Source organism: Cyanistes caeruleus, chromosome 7 (genome assembly GCF_971803275.1).
Source record: "Cyanistes caeruleus chromosome 7, bCyaCae1.hap1.1, whole genome shotgun sequence".
NCBI classification, from domain to species: domain Eukaryota; kingdom Metazoa; phylum Chordata; class Aves; order Passeriformes; family Paridae; genus Cyanistes; species Cyanistes caeruleus.
The window spans coordinates 39,326,848-39,342,090 of record NC_141707.1 but is presented as its reverse complement, the minus strand read 5'-3'; the positions used below and the strand labels follow the sequence as shown (position 1 = coordinate 39,342,090).

At 39.9% G+C, this 15,243-nt stretch overlaps 1 protein-coding gene across 1 annotated transcript in view; it reads right to left on the bottom strand.

Annotated features, from left to right (window-relative positions):
• MBD5 (methyl-CpG binding domain protein 5) overlaps positions 1–15,243 on the bottom strand; it is a 109,059-nt gene that overhangs the window by 44,386 nt on the left and 49,430 nt on the right. Inside the window, exon 3 of the mRNA XM_086898234.1 lies at positions 3,601–3,737. The gene's annotated coding sequence lies outside the window, so the exon portion shown is untranslated. The remainder of the gene's footprint in view (positions 1–3,600; positions 3,738–15,243) is intronic.

Below are 15,243 nucleotides of genomic sequence, written 5' to 3'. Positions count from 1 at the left end.
GAGAACTGGAGTTCTATTGTTTGATCATGTCAAAATATATTACTCCCAATCATGACTAATGCTCCATCTGAATCACAGCAGCACAAAATGGTGGTTTTTTTTCCCATTTAAAATGCTCTGCTTCACATGCTGGCTGGATCCAATCTCTTAAATTGAGGTCAGGGAAGTTTTTTTTTCTTTGTTCTCTTATCAAAAACTCCATGTTTGGGTGCACTGTCTACCTTCCACCAAGGCATGAACTGCTGAACTGTTTACTTTTCTACTTTAGCACCATCAAATGTTGAAGATTCCTCATCTTCTGTTTGTTTTTTTTTTAATGCTGCCTCAAATATTTTGTGTTAAAACTTCACCGCTGCAGCGTAAAACTACCGAAAAAAAAAATAAATTCAGAAGTTTCCCAGCTCAATAAATGCACTGATTTATCTGAGAATACTCACCTACATTGCTTCTCATGGTCTTTCTTCAAGTTATCTTGGGGATCTTTTAGGCTTTTTAGAATTCCTGCTGCACTTTGAGCTTTGCTTTAGACAGTCTCCTGTGGTGCTCTCGATGGGCTATGTCCATTGGGGCCGGCTGCTTGCCTCCCTCCACCCCTCATCTGAGGAACTCCTGCACCCCACTTACATCTGCTGAGACAATCACAGGATTCCCATTAAAACAATGAGCCAGACCTTTTCATTCCACTTTTCTTGATTGCTTCCTAAGCCCCTACACAATTACTTGGTGATATAAACAAAGTCAGATTTGTTTCCAAGGAATGGCTTCGACTGGAACTGAAGGCGCCTTTCGAGCTGTGCTGATCCACACAAAAATCCTCCAGCTAAAGACAAAAAGCTGAGTTTTGGAGCTGTGATGCTGCAAAAGGCCCTGGTGAGGTAGAAGGTTCCACCAGCACCACTGATGAGCTATAAATGATAAGCTATAAATGAGATATAAATGATGAGGTATAAATGATGAGCTATAAATGAGTCTTGGCTCAGGTACAGGATATTGGTGAATCCCCAGTTGAAGCAGAAGCTGTTGGATCACGGAATCCCAGAATGGTTTGGGATAGAAGGAACCTTGAAATCAGCTGATTCCACCCTTGCCATGAGCAGGGACACCTTCCACTAGTCCAGGTTGCTCCAAGCCCCATCCAACCCAGCCTTGGCTCGTTATTCCCCAACACCCGTCTGTCCCTGGGCCATTCTGTCCTTCCCGCTCCGCTCCAGAGGCTCTGTCACTGCAGCACTGATTCCCTGCTGGAATCCCTCTGAGGAGCCACCAGCCTGCCCAGGAGCCAGAGTCAATTCATTGGATTCTTCCAGAGGCGAAATGGATTGCAGCTCATTAGGTAAATGCATATCCCAAAGAGTTAACGGGGCCTTTAAACCCTCGGATGCGAGACCTCGAGGACTCGGCACGGGCACAGTTGGGTATCAAATTCACAATAATTGAGGATTTCACATTTTTTCCCCAAAATAAATCTTCATTAAAACCAAATGCTACATCAATGATTTTTGAATCCTTCAGAAAATGGAGAGAATTAGTTGTGATTTTCAAATCACCTCTTTGGAATCTCTTTCAAAGCCATTTAGCATCACAGTGAAGGTCTGGGTTGTTGTTAAAACCTTCTCCTGTCACAGAAAACCCTGACAGAAAATGGGAAATGAAATTTGTTGTTTCAGATAAGCCAAAAAAACAGGGCATAACACAACCCTGTGACAAAAAAAACCACAAAGTGCACTGGCTGTGAAACCAAATACAGCATTTCCCATGATTATTTAAATATCTTAGTGAAGTTTAGAAGCAAAACCTGCAGTTTGGCTTCACTGATTTCATCAGTATCCCAAATTTTATTGAGTTTTCAATTGCTCTTCCCAATCTAAGTGCAAAATTAGGGCCCAGCATTAATGACTCAGCTGTCTCAAACTGCATTTACCAACCTGGCAGAGCCTTTCAGGAATGTTTTTTTTTTTTTTCACATGCAAACTACTTAAAATAAAAATTAGTAACTTTTTAAAGTTCTTCCCCAACCAGTATCTCTTCAAAAATGACACCCCTATAAAATTATGAATTTATATCTAGATTTTCTTAAGCACTGGAAAACTTCAATGTTTAGGCTCCATATAGGGTTTACCTGCCCTTAATACTGAATATTAACAAGGAATATTCAGTCCATAAATAATTATTATTGAATGGAAGTATTTTAAAACATGACCATTTTATGCAGGTTATTCATATAATTATAATTTCTCTTTACAGAACCAAAAACAAATGGGAAGATGGCATAACCTGCCATTAAAGAATTTGCACAAAAATGTATTTTAGATCCTAATTCCACATAAAATTATTTATTAATGTTTAAACACATTGAAAGGTATTGATCAGAGACATTTTTATGAAGAATTCCCCATGAGCACAGAATGCTAATCACAGCAACCACTGTAAAACTCTAATTTACTGGAAACAATTCCAATAGATGGATGAAAGAGCACAAGAATAAAACCTAAAATCATAGCAGGGCTTAAAAAATCTGGGTCACATGGCCAGTGCTAAGGACTGGAGGAGCAGCAGGGAAAGGAGCTTCCTCTCAAGGCCTCCAGAAATTGACAGCAAAGCATCATAAAAATTCATTTAAATGAATAATCTGATTTTGAATTTATTAAAATTAAATAGCAACAATAAATTAATGATAAAATTATCTGTACTGAGCATATGGAAATTGATTTACGCAGTGTCTACAGAATTTGTTGGTTATTTTAATTCCATGAACATCCCTAACAATAAACTTCCCAAAAAAGTTGTAGGAATCCAGTGGTGACTTTATTTCTGGGGGAGACACATCTGTTTCTTCAGAGCCTTTTGCTGTCTCCTTCCTTTGTGAGATTCCTATTTACATAACAAGTCTGTGCTAACAGATTAAAAAAATCCTGTCCCCATCTAATCTCTCCAGATACAAACAATATTCTTACAACTACAGTATTTGGAGGATCTAAAATTAAAAATACTTTCTATGAGCAAACATGAAAAATACCAAAAACTGTTATTCCTGTAAGAGCAACAAACTGAACTTTTTAATTGTGTGCTGTCACAAATGAGTAAAAAAGAGGGTGGAAGTCAGCCAGTTCTCATTTTACTTTAGCTGGGTTTTAAATGCATTTCTTCTAAATCAAATAACTTGATTATTGGCTGTTTTCAGGTTATTTTTCTTTTTTACTCTGTGGCATAAATGAAAACCTCTCCCCCAAACCAGTTAATTTCAAATTAGAGCCATGAGCTCCATGCTGGAAAATAACAGCACCAACTTTTGTTTGGGAGCATCCATTTCTGTCTGATTTTCTTTACAGTAATTGTTATTTTGTCAAGGGAGAAAGTCACATAAAATTGTATTTATTAATTGCATTATTTTTAATTTCAGAGAAATCAGAGAACCCCAGAGAGGTTTGGGTGGGAAGGGACCTTAAATCCCATCCATTCCCACCCCTGCCATGGGGATGCCTCCCACTGTCCCAGGCTGCTCCGAGCCCTGTCCAACCTGGCCTTGGACACTTCCAGGGAATGAGAATCCTCAGCTTCCCTGGGCTGTGAGGAAGAGAGGCAAAGAGAGAATTCACCTACCTGAAATCAGGAAGACTGGTGGGTGTAATCCTTTAGGATTTGGTGGTTCTCAGAACTTTTGGGAAGAATTAGAGAAGTGCTGTTTCTTCAAGTCTTTGTGGTTTTTGCCCGTTTTGTTGCTCTAAAGCCTCTTCTTCCTGCAATAAAATACATGTTGTACTAAAGGGAGAATTGCAGAAAGGAAAATTATCCCTAAATTCCCTTTGGAAGGATCTGTGTCTTCACTGCCCATACAAACAGAACCAGGAGAATTCCCCACAGTCCACGTAGGGTCCAGGTCTGGCTGTATCCTCCCCTGCTTTTTGTAGAGAATTTAAGGCTGTAAAAACAGAGCCCACACAGCTGGAGAATGGAGAAAAGGACTTTAAAATGAGATATTCTTGAGAGGATCCACCACAAAGCTTCAGAGAACTAAAATAGCAAAAAGACGCCCAGTTTTGCTTATTTATACACACATCTCTTTTTATATACAGTCACACACATGGACATTTCTATAAATTAATATAAAAACTCCCAAAGTAGTTTAGAACCATTGAAAGTAGGTTATAGACTTGTAGACTTTTATTTCCCAAATGCCTTGTAGATTTTGCCCCTAAACCAAGAAGAATTCTGTGACTTGAACAAGTGATGGCAAATCATGACCTCGGTCTAAGCACAACCTTGAATTTAATTTTATTCCTATAGTATTCCAGCATAAAAAGTGGGTGAAATGACAGATTATATGGCCATGGTTATGCCTGGAGGACTCACAGGATTTTCAGGTTTCCCCAGTTCTGACTCAATCCAGAATCCTGGCCTGAATCAGGGCTCTGCTGTCTCCTCAGCAGAAAGCCTGAAAACCCTGGAGACACCAGATTTTTAATTTACTCCTCCATTTTCCTGGAGTTTGAAGGAATTCCTGAGGAGGGAATTCCTGAGGTGGAGTCCCTCACTCTGTCAGAGGGCACAACTCATCCCTCTGCTCCCTGTGTCCCTCCTGGATCAGCCCAGGGAGCCGATTTGTGTATTTCTGCTGGATTAGTCTTAACCCAGATCCTTCCCTAATCCCTGTGGCTGCAGGAATGCTTGGGCTGGAGCAGCAAGGAGTGGCACACGGACAGGAATGAGAAACTCCAAGTGGAAAGAGCAGCAGCCACTTGGAGAAATCCAGGATGTTTGCTCATTTTATTTCTGAGGCCTGCAGCGCTGAAAATCTCTTCTGTGTTCACGGGAGCATCTCGGTGTATTCATTGTTTAAAGAAAATTGATTCCGAAATTAATTCCTAATTCTAAATTTTAACTGTTACAATGCCAAAGAACAAGGGAAATGTCTAAAAAAATGGGAATACCTGACTGTTGTTGGAAACAATAATCTTGCTTCCGTACTGATTAGAATTCCCATCTATTATCGGAGTATTTGCTAGACAGGGAATCTGGAGAAAATGAAGTTAAAGCAGAACAGATGGCAGAAGAAAAAGAAGAAGCAGCTATCCCACCTTCCAAGGCTACCTTTGCAGGAACATATGGCCTTCTCCTGGGCTTTTGTACGACAACAAGTTGGCCAGATGAACAGAACTTCAAAAATGAACTGTAACTGCCTAACAACAGCATGGACCACGTGAAAAGCGTGAAAGCTCAAAGAAATATCAAAAAACAGGCAGGTCTTTCTGAAAACTGAATTCAGAAATCAGCTGGAAGGCCAACAAGCTATCACATTTCTTTAAATTACGAGATACATCATAATAAATATAACATACTGATATATTTCCTTTATGTATGTGACATCAACAAGGCTAAGGTGTTAACGTATTTACATATGTGATACATAGATATAATAACATTTTTCAAAGGTTTGGCAACGCTGTCCTTCGAGTGAATTTTGCTTTGAGCATGGAAGATGTAAGAAGGGAAATTATCTATTTTTTTTGTGTCTCCAGTTACGGGAAAAAAGAAAAAAAAAAGGAGTTTTAATTTGCAAGAGATAAAAAATCAGACATCAGTTTAGTCAATATTTCAATCCTATAAATCCTGAGTAGCTGATACCTCTGCCTGCAGTTTGGCCATTCTCCACATCTTGATGAAGTCCATACTCAAGATTTAGACCTGTAAAGTCTGGAGAATAAAGGCCTCTCCAACAATCACACACCCCAATTTATTTCGGTTTTCTCAAAACATCTCGGAATTAAATTTGATGAATAATTCACAAATTATTTTCATTCATCTGTAACACAGCACTTTGAAAACTTGATTTGTTTCTCTCAGCCCCTTTGCATACCTTGTGTACACACATTGCTGTTTTCTGGCTCACAATGGAAATGTAATCAACTTTTCTCCTTCACTGATCTTTAATTTAATATAGAGATAACTTAGAAACTGATGAGAGAAGATAAACAGAGAATTTGAGGTCTGTATAATGCAAATTTGTCTTTTCTCCTGTTTTTCCTAAACATACATTGCTAAAGGTACAAAAGAATGAGTCAGTAAAAGATTTAGTTGTTCCTACTCCATTCTTACAAATAATTGATTTTTGTAATCACAGAACCCCAGAATGTTTGGGTCAGAAGGGACCTCAAAGCCCATTCCATGGCCAGGGATGCTCAAGTTTTCTCTTTAGGTGTCTCTTATGATAGAAAACAGAAATATCCCCCCAAAAGCTAAGACATTTGGTAAAACAACCCAAAGAGGAGAGAGAAACATTTGTCACATTTGTCTCCCATCCCACTGTCCCCTCTTTCCTCCTGCACTTCCACACTGCTGGAACACTCCCTCCACAGGCAAAAATTAACTCAAACCACCAGAATAACTCCATTTCTATCTCCTGACTCCGATTATTTCATAGAAATGTATTTGTGCTGCCAAGATCAGAACTTTTTCCATTTCTCCACAGTGTACACAACTCTACCAATACCTGGAGAAACACGCCCACAGCAGAAGGAGAAGAAAAGGACACCTGGACTTTCAGAGCAATCTCTTATCCCAAAGCCCCAAACTCATTAGGAGAGAAGAAATTTCATGCAGCAAGCACACCAACAGTTTATATTTTTGCCTCATGACACTTTATCATCACATAATAAAATGTCTTCTTTTAGACATGACATGATGCCATTGTTTAAAATTAAATCCTCCCCAAAGAAAATAACATAAACTTCTCTAAACTGTGTTACTTCTTATTTAAAAATTCTTGGCACAAACCTCCATAACTGGCAAATCTTGATTATTTTAAACTCTCTTGCAGGGCAGATGCTGCCATGGGAGCAGAGAGGAGACTCCAGCAGACTCTGCTCTGGATTCAGGCTCCAACTGAAATTATCCTGAAATTGGAAATGCTGAGAAAATTCAAAATTAATTTCCATGGAGAAGGAATTTCATCCCAGTTCCATCCCTGCCTGCTCTAGGCCGCCTCTGTTGTTGTCACTCCACTTTCTCCAAGCAGTTCTTCCAAAGTGATGCTGCTAATTAGTACAACTAATTGTCCAATTCATTGATAAAAGTATCAGGAAGGTATTTGAATAATCCCCAGGCACAGGGCTCCTAAAGCAGAATTCACTTTCTGGAATTCTGATTCTATTCTTGCTAAGGTTAATGGATGGTTTCCCACTGAGTTTAATATAATTCACATTGGATCACTCCTGAGTCTATATTTATATAAAAATGCCCTACTATTTCAATCTGTTTGATAATTTAAAAAATATCCACCTTATTTATTCAGAAATAAGAGCTCAAAATTCTATAAAAAATTTAGCCCAGGACTGAATGAGTTTTCAGAAAGCTTCCAGAGATTTTATAAAGTTTGGTTTTAAGGTATTTATATGTAAATGGGACTAAATAATCAAATATTCCTCTGATTTTTAAAAATATGTATCACAACAGCACTAAGGCCAAAGACAAATATTAAATATTACTAATGACAAATATACCAAATGTCATTGGGGAAAAGCACAGTAAAAACAAGGATTTAAAGGTGTCAAGGTGTTTGCCAGCAAATCAACAACTGGAATAACCAAACCCCAGATTTTTGAAGTTAAAAACAAGTATAAATTGAATTGAAGCAGAGCACACAGAGGAAAATGATCTGAGAATGAGACTTTCAGTAGAAGTCAACAGACAACTTGGTTAAACCTAAATTTATTTCATGATTTTATATGAAATTTTCTCTATGACCAAAAAAAAAAAAAACCCTTTCAAGCTAAAAAAACTTCTAATATACAAGTTGAAAAATTTTAATTGCTTCACTTAAGTTAGCTTAAGAGTTAATACTATTAATTTAATGATTAAAATATAAATGTACTAACATTACAGCTTTACAATTTTGTATGGCTCTAAGAACAGTGAGCTGCAAAATGTCAATTTAATGACCGAATTTTTCCTCCTTCAGAGAAACCACAATTGAAGTGTCCCAGTTCCTTCATTCTCAGCGTGTTTTTTACACTTTCTGGCTTCAGGCATAATAAAAGATGAAGTTTCTGACCCCTGAAGCTTTTGTTTCCTCTCCTGTATGTGCAAACTTCCCTAATTCAAAGGTCTGGCAGGAAGGGGTTAACGGGAGCTTCCAGATGAGAGACTCCATCTCCCAAGGAGAATCCGAGACATCTGTTCAGGGAGAGAAGCTTGAAATTCCTCCAGAATTACATCAGGTTGGAATTGATGGACAACCAGATCCTGTGGCAATGCTGCTCTGGGAGATGAGAAGATTCCTACTCCATCCAACTCCAGTGGTGAGTTGAGAGTGAGGATCCTTCAGTTCCCTGCAGAGCTGAGCTCAGGCAGCTCGGAGAGAAATTCCCAAATTCTGGGAAGAGCCTCAGTAACAAGCTGGACATGCCAGGTCTGGATGTGATCTGCCAGGACCTTGATGGGCAGGAACAACAGGTATGGCACTGGAATATCATCCAAGTATTGGGATGTGTATTGGGATCTGTCTTCCACACCAGGAAAAGAGAAATTCAATGTCTGGACACGGCTTCACCCAGAAACTTCTTCCTGCTGCTCCTCCAATCAGCCTCTCCCGTATTTCAGTATTTTTGGGTTCTATTTTTTGGAGCAGATCCAAACTAAGCCCAGTTTAAAGGACCTGAATGATCCCATCACATTCAGAAAGTTCAAGGCTGAAAGTAATTCCATACACAAAGAACTCGGTTGGATTTTAAAAGCACCTTCCAAGGGATGGCAGCACTGTGCCAGGGGAGAAAACTTCAATTTGCTTTGTTGAAATGTGTGAATGTGCAAAAGTGGCGACCAAACCTAAACAAAACTGAGATTTAAAACAACCTCAAACTGAAATTCTGCTTTTGCCTTTTCTTTGGGTCAACGTGAACAACAAGTGTGAGGAGCAGGACCTTCATCTGAGCAACCAAAGTCTTAGAGAATGCCAACAAAACACGGCTTTGAACATAAAGACAAAATGAAGCCATTCTGTAAATGGCAGGAGAGCACAGAAAATGACTATTTTAGCTCCTGCTCAGTTGCAGAGAACAGATGGAAACATTTAGTTTGGACAACAAGAATTATTCCTTGATAATGCAATATTTCTCCCTAATACCAAGATAGCCTGAAAACCAGTAAAAGCATCTTTAATTTTCCATGAACTGAGATCTGTGCACCTACTGGGGCTCCTTTAACATCATTAGTGATCAGATTTTACATCAGTTGAGTTTCCTGCTCTGTGGCACCATCCAAAGCTTTTAGCAGCCTCATAATATATATATATATATATATATATATATATATATAATTTTATTATAATAATTATTAATAAGAATAATAGTTATTATTATCATATTATTGATATTCTGCATTAGCAGCTTCAAATAACAGTGCCCAGATCTTTCCTCAACTCAGGTCCTTGCAGGTAACAGTTAACAGGTACTAAGTGGAAGGACTGAATTAGTAAATCTCAAGTAGGGTTACAAAGAGTCAACACAAGGCAGATACAGACTCCTGAATTATTTATTTTCTGAACTATAAACATGTTCTCTGCTAAAACACCAGAATTAAGAATCTACTGGTGCAGGCAGATGCTCATTTTGCATACTAGGGCTTTACTACAAAGCGGTGTAAATTTACTCAAGGTAGGAATTTATCCTAAAACACACATTTAAATGTCTTAAATGGACACACCAAATAATTTGGCTTTTAGTGCTGCAGGTCAGCCCAACGTGATGGTGAACAGGAGGATAAATAAAGTTTGTCCCTCTGCATCTTCAAGTATTTTAGGCAGCAGATAAAAATGAGCAGCTTAAAGCAAGGTGACTAACAGACTTTTGGTAGATTTGTCCAAAGAAACATTAAATACAGAAAGTATAAATTCACCTGAAATAACACTTTACTCTCACATTCTTCAGATTATCATCAAGGGCTATTATTATACCTATTTATATTTATATTTTATATCATATTGTACTTATTTACCAAAATATTTTATATCAGTGTTTCTCCTCACTGGATGTAACCACGTCATTCTGTGGCAGAATTAATGTGACAGCACAAATATCTCTTCTGCTTTATTAATTGAATTAATTGTCTGGCTCCAAACCCCGAACCCACAACAAACTCTATATTTGTTGCAACCACACCCTAAATGGCAGCCTGGGCTTTGCAAAAAAAAGTCTCAAAGCTGCAAATAAACAAATTTAGGAAGGAATTCCTGGCTGGGAGGGTGGGCAGGCCCTGGCACAGGTGCCCAGAGCAGCTGTGGCTGCCCTGGATCCCTGGGAGTGCCCAAGGCTGGACAGGGCTTGGAGCAGCCTGGGACAGTGGGAGGTGTCCTGTCCATAGTAGGGTGGATTGGGATGAGCTTAAAGGTTCTCCCAACCCAAACCATCCTGCAATTCCACGAATTTCTGTACAATCCTGTACAATTTCTGTACCTCTGGATAAATCCTGCCAGTAAGTTTGATAAAAATCCATTTTTGCAGCGCATTTTCCAGCTGCTCTTTCTGAATACAGAAGACATAAAACCAATAAAGAGGAACAGAATCATGTTTTAACATTTACTTTCAAATTTTTGTGTGATCAGCAACAGGAGATGATTTGGGAAGAGCCGTGGATGTAACCGGGGGTGTGGAAAAGATCCAACACACCTTCAGAGTAATGATTTTCTCTGCCCCAAAAAATGATTGCAGACACAGGCGGGGATTTGAGAGATGATTTTGGAGAAGCTGAGCCAAACTGAAAAGTCTCTTCACACAGAATTGAAAATTGTTTTTAAAATTTCCCACTCTTCAAGAGTAACACTCTAAAAAACTTAATCCATGAAGCTTTTTGGAACTACAGCAAGATAATTTAACACGTTGTGCTGCTCTGAAGTTAAGGTCACACATTCTGCTATCATGTTGTGCATGAATTTTGATTTCCCTCAGCATTATGGTATTTGACATTCATGGAATCATCTCAGGTTAAGGCAAATGGTGAAATGTTGCATCAGGTTGTATTTTAATAACTGGAATTGAGGATTTCAGGTATTTTGTACTACTGCAAAGGCAACATGTGTACATTTACATGCAGTGACTGTTGTATCCAAGGAAAAGCCATTCAGTGATTTACAGCCACGGCACTCAAGCACAATTATCAGCTTTGAAACCCATCAATTTGGGTTTTTTTCCCCTTTCTTCCTTGCTTTTAGCTGGCACTAGCACAAGGAGTTCTGGCATAGACTGTTTTCAGTTTGTACACATTTCAAACCAGTGTTGATTTCCTGGGACAGATGATTTAGAATTGCCACGTTCCCTTTAACTGAGCAGGATTTGCAATAACACAAAATTTCTTGTATTTTTAACTATTGGGCTTCCAGCACCCAAAGGCTTATTTTCTCTTTCTGTTAAAAAGTGACTTTTTCTTTCTCAAACCACTGAAAAGTCCAACAGGGTCAATGTATCTTCTTTCCTCTCTTTAAATTCAATAAAATGCCAGGGACAGAACTTAACTCGAGGCTCAGTTTTTGTTCTTTGGAAGGGACAAAAACGAACAGGCATCCCATTTATTTTTGGTAGCTTTTGGTGTTAATATAAACACGATTAAAATCTTCTATTTTTTAGGCAAAAAGTGATATTGCTGCTCAGGTGCATTCCAAGAGATGCCAGGGAACTTTCTGGAATGTTAATTGTGAAGTTATCAGCTACTAATACTGCAAATCCTGGTGTTTTTAACCACCTAATGAGTTCAAGTTTTCCCAGACTGATTCCCTCAGGGATGATTCCTCCTGGATAAACACCTGGAGCCTTGGAATCTTCCCTGTGAGGGTGGGGAGGGGCTGGGATGGAATTCCCAGAGAAGCTCTGGCTGCCCCTGGATCCCTGGAAGTGTCCAAGGCCAGGCTGGATGGGCTTGGAGCAAGGAAGGGAAGACCTTGGGGTAGAAGGTGTCCCTGCCCTGGGAATGGGATGAGCTTTAATGTCCCTTCCAAGCCATTCCGTGATTCCATGATAATCTGGGATGTGAAGCTTTGGGAATCACTGCCAGTGTCCATGGTGACAGCACCCGCTGATGTCCTGCTCCCAGACACCCAAACACAACTTCCCACTGAAGGGAAACCAGCAGGCACCAGCACAGCTCAGGGTGACTCCAAGGGAATTAAGGGACATGAGGAAAGCTCTGCTCCCACCTCCCAAATCCCTAAAGCCGTTTCTGGACTGGTTCTGGTGATCCACTGAAACAGCAACAGCTGAAGAGACAGTTTGGTTCCTGCAAAGGAGCGGCCAAGGGCCTTCAATCTTGTGCTCTTGTCAGAATCCAGCCAGAGGTACCATATGTGACACCTACTGAAAGCTGTTAAACAATTAAACCACCCTAATTAGGCAGCCAGCAGGCCCTCCCATTCTTTATGCTTAGGAAATGTCAAAAGGAAAAAGCATCCAGACCCTGGAGATCACCAACCTTTGCATTTTGAAACCAGACCGAGGCCATGCCTTTGAGTGAAAAGGAGATAAAATGCAAGTTTTTCTAATGTTCAAAGGGTGCCTTCAAGGTGTTGCAGTTATTTTAGTGCATTTTCTTTAGAAGCACAGATCAAATTTTGCTTTATTGTACTAGAAAGCATCAACTCAGCGTTCTGAGCTTTCAGCTTTCAGAAATATTTGTTTCCTCTGCTCTCAGGCCTTGAGCTGCTGTGGACAAGGCCAAAGTCAAGATCCATCTGGACAAATCCAGATGTGCCACAGGTTGTCCCACCCCACACTTCTGTTGGCCAAACCCTGAATTTAGTAATTTATTAAACTTAAAATCATCAAGTTGCAGATGTTACGGCAAGATCTACTGACAGAAGAATTCATGTTCATTTTCTCTAGACCTTCACAAGAAAACCTCATCAGAAACATCTTCAATATCCCCTCAAAAATCTTCATTTTTTACCTTTTATTAGAGCTATAGAATCATGGAAATGAACAGCAGGGATGGCTTCAGCATTGACAGTGCTTCTAGATGAGTTCAAGGACAGGTAAGAAGAAATTTAACTGGTTTGGAATCTCTATCCTAGATCTCATCCTGCAAAACCTGATGGAGAGTTACCTAAATGTTTGAAAAACAGAAGGGTGAGGTATTTTGAATGAGAGGTCTTTCCAGAATGCAGGAATGGAACAGTGAAAATCAGGAATGAAACAGTGAAATTCAGGAATGAAGCAATGAAATTCAGGAATTAATGAAATTCAGGAATGGAACAGTGAAATTCAGGAGTTAATGAAATTCAGGAATGGAACAGTGAAATTCAGGAATGGAACAGTGAAATTCAGGAATTATTGAAATTCAGGAATGGAACAATGGAATTCAGGAATTAATGAAATTCAGGAATGGAACAGTGAAATTCAGGAGTTAATGAAATTCAGGAATGGAACAGTGAAATTCAGGAATGGAACAGTGAAATTCAGGAATTATTGAAATTCAGGAATGGAACAATGGAATTCAGGAATTAATGAAATTCAGGAATGAAACACTGAAATTCAGGAATGGAACAGTGAAATTCAGGAATGAAACAATGAAATTCAGGAATGGAACAGTGAAATTCAGGAGTTATTGAAGTTCAGGAATGGAACAATGAAATTCAGGTATTACAGAGCTGTGTTTGTGATTCTGTGATTTGGCCATGTAACTGAAATGCCTCTGTACTCTGCCATCAAGAGTCAGGACTGCAGGATTCAGCAATTTCAGCTGGACAATCCTCAATCTGTCTGCTTTAAAATCACCTTACATCACGTTTAGTTCACTGCTAGAGCATAACAGTTCAATCTTAGATTCATATTTTTAAAATTCCTATTTCCACCTAAACAAATCATTTACTGTTGTGGCAGTGCAGCAGATCTCTTGTATGTTGTGGTTTGGGGTTTTTTCCCCTCCCTTTTCAGTGAATATTTCAATTACTGTAACTATTCCATGAACTTGAATCTAAGCTAAAATTCACTCTAAAAAGCACAGCCCTGCTATTCCAACAAGGGTCTGTAATCCTTGCAACCTCTCCTTTCCTCCTCCCTTCATCCCACTTTTCAGGTTCCCTTCCCAGGCTGAGGGGCTAAACTGCTTTCAGCTTCTTACATCCTTCTGCATTTAGGGATTGACCACAGAGGAAGAAGCCAGACCCTTCTTTCCTTCCAGCCAGAAATGTAATCCCCCTGACCTGAACCCAAAAATCACTTATGGTTTTAGCTTTTCCTCCAGAATTTCTCCACAGTGGGAGAGGACAGAATTCCATGCTGGAATTCTGTCAGTCCATACCTGGAGTGCAGGCTCTGAATACACAGCAATGCTGTTTTATCTCCCTCAGAATCTGGTGTTTAACTATTTACTTGGGACAGCACAAGCTTTACCTTAACAAATGTTTCAGCCTCTGAAAAAAATCTGTTTAAAATCTACCACATCTAGCAGTAATTAAGGGGATAAAAAAATCAAGGCACATCAGGAGTGCAGCTACAAATAAAGCACTTTTTAGATCAAATTCATGTCAGGAGGACACTGGGCTGGGCAGATCATTTCCACACAAATGCCTCACACAAACTTTTCCCAGCTGGCATCGTTTTTCCTTTTTGCAAGAAGTGCAAGGAAAGGCTGAAGCACGAGCACAGCTGAGGGAGGTGCACAAGCAGTAACAGACTGCAACAACAAGAAGCAAAAATACAGTTAGGAAGGATTTCATATGTATAAAACACAGAAAATATCTCAATCCGGATCACAGAATGATTGAAGAAGATTTCTAAGATCATCCAGATGAGAGGCAGAAGAGGAGTGATTTTATATAAAATGCACTTTGTTACTATTCTGGGTAATTCCTATGGAACAGTGCTGTAGGTGCTGTGGTGAGCTCTCTGGCACTGCCAGGCTCTGAAACACGAGCTGGGAGCTGGGAGCAAGGGCTGGGAAAGGTGATAGCCTGGGAGTGCAGGAAGGCTGGGATCAGTCACTGGGCTGTCTTCTGGCCTGTGGCTTCTTAAATTCAAACAGTCCCAGGAGGGATGGGCTTGGGTGCTCATCCCATCCCACCCCTGCCATGGCAGGGACACCTGCCTCTATCCCAGCCTGCTCCAAGCCCTGTCTAGCCTGGGACACTTCCAGGGATCCAGGGGCAGCCACAGCTGCTCTGGGAATTCCATCCCAGCCCCTCCCCACCCTCCCAGCCAGGAATTCCCAATTCCCAATATCCCATCCATCCCTGCCCTCTGGCACTGGGAGCCATTCCCTGTGTCC